Raw genomic sequence first — 5,711 nt, forward strand, 5'->3', positions numbered from 1 at the left:
ATGTATATTCAATATGTATGTATTTCATAAATCTATATATGGATGCATGCATAAAGGTGTGTATGCATCTATTCACATATATGTATATGGGTGTGTATATAATTGTGCACATGTATATATGTGTACATGCATATACACACATCATATGCCTACGTATGTATGCACATATACACATAATCTTTTTTTCTGGACCATTGAAAAGACATGTTTCCTCTTGACTCATATAAACAGTTTGTTATTTCCTAAAACCAAGGACAATCTATTGTATTACCACAGCACAATTATTAAAATCAAGATAGTAATATTAACGACACTAAAATCTAATCTATAACTCTTCAAATTCCACTATTTGTAGTAATAATGTACTTTTTAGCAAAAGAAAAAAACATGGAGCTGAAATCTATAAGCTGGACTGGAATGAAACTGGTAACTCGAAGTTTTTGGAAAACTTTCTTTATATCTAGCTCATTGTATTTTTAATTACCAAGGTAATATATTATGCAGTATGCCTGGGGTGCACGAAGATTAGATTCAGGAATCAATTTCATCCAATTACTTAATCTCAAATATGAGTGCTTTTACACTGTGAAACTATTAATCACTCTTTTAGGAATAGAGGGAGAGCCAACAACAAAAAAAAATCATAAGGGTCTGAATATCTTTTGAGCTAAAAGTGTTCTCTGTTTACTTTTTCTTTGATCATGAAAATCCACAGGCAGCCATAAAAATTTTACGGGAGCTATAATTATTTGAAACTTTCAGGGTGTCTCTAAAGCACTTTATAACAACCTCAAGTATCATAACTTGATATTATTTCTACTTTTCTACTTATAATGAAAACAAGAGTTGTGAGTCCTATTCATCATTTCCACATGAAAAAACAGTAGAAAAAGTGGTGTGTTTATTCACCTAGAAAATGCCCAGCTGGGGTTTATTAACCACATTTTAGTTACTCGTCTTTATGACTCTCAAATAGAGATAACATAAAATCACAAAGACCTCCCAGATGACAGGCTCAGCAAGGCCATTGGATTTGAGGGAAGCTGGGGTATTCTGTGGTTGCTTCATGGCCAACAACAAATTATCTATGTTCGAGGTATCTGTTTTCTGGAATTTTTAGTAAATTAAAACTTAGAGTCCGTTTGACAGCACTATCCATGATCTCATCGGCACATCCTCTTAATATTGAACCGTTGAGGATATCAGTCCTGCAAACTCGCATTTAAGATAAGCCCTATGTATTTAATATATACATGTAATGAGGAATAAGGCTTATTCATTTTATCTATCTATCTATGTATCTATCTATCTATCTATCTATCTACCACCTGTCTTTAAATCTGCTCTGTGATGGAGGGAAGTGGGTGGGTGATGGCCTAGATGGGTGATGGGTAGTAAGAAGGGCACATGTGATGAGCACTGGGTGTTGTAAGTGATGAATCACTGAATTCTATTTCTGAGCCAATATTGCACTCTATATTAACTGAAATATAATATAATAAATTATCATATAAATTATATAAATAATAAATTATAATAATAATAAAATATAATATTTCACAGTCAAATAACTGGAATATAACTAACTGAAATATAAATAAATTTAAGCTCTAATCAAGTTCAATGAACCATATGCCCTGCTAAGACAGGAACACAAAAGGGTATAAGGGATCTCTGGCCATCAGAAGGTCACAGTCTAATTGGGATCATTGATCTGTAAAGAGATAAACCACAAATCAGCATCATTAGGTCTCTAACATTTGTCTGAACTGAATGCCATGACATCATGAAGAGTCTGGTCAAGATGCCTTCGATTTATCTGGGAAAGTTTCACTGAAGGAGCTGATACCTGAGCTGTGAAATCTTGATGGCTGAAAGGAATTTTTCAGAAAAAAAAAGGTTGGGAAGGAAGTTTATATATATAAAGCTAAGGAGATATATGTATACAATAGATATGTATATAGATAATCTATAAATGTAAAGAGATACAGATATGCACATATATACACATACATACAAGCATGAATATACTATCTAAGTGAGAGGTGGTAATGACTAGTCATGAGAAGCTCATACATACATTTAAGATATTTATAATTTGCAGTTGAAACTCTATTTTAGAGGGTAGAGAAAACCTAAAAGGCCCAGGGTACAGGAGAAGTAAAATCAAGTACTCTGATTTCATGGCTTCTCCTGGAGAAGCTTAAATAATGCCACAGTCCCTTCTAAACTGCATCTTATGCATCGGTCGCTATGGTCCTACCATGTGTTCTAATACACTGGCCAAAGGTGATTGTCACAGGAATATGCATCATACCCAACAAAAACCAATCTATAAACGGAAGGCGTGCTGTCAACTGGCCTGCCACAAGAGAACTGGCCCATGCTAGATGGTGATGGATGAATCACCTTGCACCTCTCAGCTTTTCTCTGCTATCAGCGTTTTACCTCCTCTGTACAGCGTCTGGTCACAGACAAAACACAAATGTGAAGCCATGGGATGGAGAAAGATGCCATGAGTCAAAGAGACCTTCTGAGTCAAGCCCTGACTCCATCTCACCCGCCTCTTTCCTCCCTCACCTGTCTGCAGCTGCTTGTTACCAGGCCAGGCCTTTGCCTTCCTCAGGGACTCTGTACTTGCTGTCCCCCCTGCCTGTGATGCTTCTTTCCCAGTACGGCTCACGCCCTCCTTTTTATTAGGTCTTCTGACAATGCCATCTTTTGGGGGTGAAAAGGGGCATTTCTGGCTGCCCGTACCTAAAACTCTACCCTCCACACATTTCAAAACCCCTTTCCCAGCTTCATTATTTTCTCCTTGGTGCTTATCACCATGGGACATTCTATGGCTTTCCTCAGCATTCACCTTTTTGTTGTTGTTGTTCTATTTTGTCTCCATCCTGCACTAGAACATAGCTGCCTGAGTGCAGAATCTTGTCTGTTGTGCTCACTGCTCCATCCCTAGTGCTTAGGTTAGAGCCAGACACTTGGGGGTACTTGGACAAGTAATGTTTCATCCCCAACTCACCCCAGATCCATTTTCAGCCCTCTGTGCCCTGCTCTGTGCCCTTGAAGGTAAACCCCTGTGAGCTGCACCCAACATTAGATAGATGGCTTTGGGGTGCTTCAGCCAATGGGAGGCACTATGAAGATGTGTAGGGAGGGAGGAGAGAAGGACTGTGGTATTCCTCCCTGCCCTATCACTGCCTCAGTCCATCTCCAGCAGGAGCTGTGTCCCCCCCACAACTAGAGAGCTCCTGCCAGTACTCTGTTCCTTCCATGAAAGCAATCTCTTCTAATTCCTTCCACTGTGGGGGTGTAATGGCTTCCTGCTGCTCCTAATTTCTGGGTACTGTATCCTTTCTCTATTTTTACTTGTAACCCTGCCCACATATCATTAAGTCGACCCTTCATTAAAATCTTTTCATTTGTACCATCTGTGATGAGCTCTCTTTCCTGCCAGGACTCTGCCTGATAAAGAACTCAATAAACACTTGTTGAAAGACTGTTGAATGAACGAAAAGTTCTGGCATCCTTTGAAAAGTTGATGGATTGGCTTTGGCACTGGAACTGCCGTTGGAGAGACACTAGAGGAGAGAAGCCTACAAGTCAGCAGTGGGGAGATGCTCCTGGAACGTCCAGCCAAGCCCTGAATGTGTATACTAAATGCAAGAGCCACTGGTTGAGGATACAGAAGTCAATCTGCAAGCTACTTTTCTTCATTACGCCAATCATTTCGTCTAGTTATTTTGTACATCAGCTGAATATGTTTGTGCTGATAAAATAACGGTGTTTGAAACAGATCATAACGCTAATAGAATGCACTGGCAGAGGGTGAGAGGCGATTAAATAATTGCCGAATTCCAATTCACTATTTGACTAATTTGCTTAACCTTTCTGCGCTTGGCTTGCTCATCTACAAAGGGTAAAATAAACTTAATGGAGAAGTTATAAATGTAAAGACATGACTTGTGTAAAGTGCTCATCACAGTGTGTGACACAGTATTTGCTCAATAATATTAGTTTCTCCTCCTTTTCTTCCTGGTTTCATTTCTCTTTTTTGTTGCCTCTCTCCTTATGGCACTGCCTCAAATAAAATGGGATCAGAGAGATTTTATTCTGCCGAAACCTTTAAATTCCCTGGTTTGAAAAAAAAAATCTGCAATAATGTTTCTGGTGAAGAAAGAGAAGGAATTTATTACCAGGTGGGCATTCAGACACCCAGGTACAAGAAGTTATAAGAAAAAAAGAGAGTCTGTGAAGAGACGCAATAGTCACCCTCCTGACATAAGGCTTCCAGAAAGGTCTGCCCCATGCTGTACAAGCAAATGGCTATGCTTGATTGCTTGGCAAGTTAAGCAATATTCCACAACCATTACAATTACATACCACTGGATCAAACTTGAGCCCATTTCAAGATGCTGAACAAGAGAAACTTGGCTGCTTTTCTTCGCCATGGGGGAAAACAGAGGGGCCTCCTTGGAAGATTATTGGTGTGAAATCCTTAGTTATAGTGTTAAAATTTACCACTTTATGTGCGTGTTAGGACACATAGATGTATTTCCACTTCAACCTATAACTTCCCCCTTGTCTTTTTTTTTGTTTAGAAAGCAAAGAGCATGCTATGAAGGTAGGAGAGCATTAGAGGTTTTGCTTCCAAAAAATTTCATACACTATAGGATGGATTAACAGAACCGAATACACTTTCAAAGAAAATGCTGTGTTTAAGTATATACACATCCTATAAGCCCACTCGTAGGAGACAGCATCCCAATCACCAAGGGCATGAGAGTGCTGTGTTGGTTTTCTTGAGCTCCTGTGTCCCTTTTGTCCTAAAGAAATGGGACTCATCCAACAAATTATAATGCAATAACTGACTGCCTTTTCTGCCTCCATTGCCGCCATGGCGCCTGCGTGGGGGGGGGGGGGACTTGTGGCGGGGGTGGGGGGCAGAAAAAAAATAAAGAATCAACTTCTGAAGTTTACACTTGACTGCACACACCCTGTAGAAGATGGAATCATGGATGCTGCCAATTTTGAGCAGTTTCTGCAAAGAGAATCCAAGTGAATGGCAAAGCTGGGAATCTCCATGGAGGGGCTGTAACCACTGAAAGAGGCAAGAGCAAGATCACTGTTAACTTCTGAAGTGCCTTTCTCCAAAAGGTATCTGAAATTTCTTACCAAAACGTATGTGAAGGATAATCAACATGACTGGTTGTGTGTAGTTGCTAACAGTAAAGAGGGTTATGAGTTGCATTACTTCCAGATTACCCAGGATGCAGAAGAGGAGGAAGATAACGATTAAAACATATTTACCAATGGGGCATCTTCATGACTCAGTCAGTTAAGCTGACTCTTGGTTTCTGTTCAGGTCATGATCTCACAGTTCCATGAGTTCCAAGCCCCGCGTTGGGCTTTGGGCTGACAACACAAGGCCCACTTGGGATTCTGTCTCTCCCTCTCTCGCTGCCCCTCCCCCATTCATCTCTCCCTCTCTCTCAAAATAAATAAATTAATTTAAAAAAACTCATTTACCAGGAATATTTTGTATGAATTCTTGAAAAAGGCTTAGGGCTAAATAAATAAATATACAGATATGGATCACTGTATCTACGTAGCTGCTGAATGAAGCTGGCATGACTGTAGAGAAAAAACCCAGCTCTGAACTTGAAGGCCATGAGGACAGCAATGAAATAGTTCAATCCCTTGCAAAA

At 39.7% G+C, this 5,711-nt stretch overlaps 1 pseudogene; it reads left to right on the forward strand.

Moving 5' to 3' along the window:
• The first annotated feature begins 498 nt into the window (after window positions 1-498).
• On the forward strand, window positions 499-5,302 carry LOC102972309 (annotated as a pseudogene).
• The last annotated feature ends 409 nt before the right edge of the window (window positions 5,303-5,711 follow it).

The sequence above is a fragment of the Panthera tigris genome, chromosome E1, assembly GCF_018350195.1.
Source record: "Panthera tigris isolate Pti1 chromosome E1, P.tigris_Pti1_mat1.1, whole genome shotgun sequence".
Lineage (NCBI taxonomy): Eukaryota > Metazoa > Chordata > Mammalia > Carnivora > Felidae > Panthera > Panthera tigris.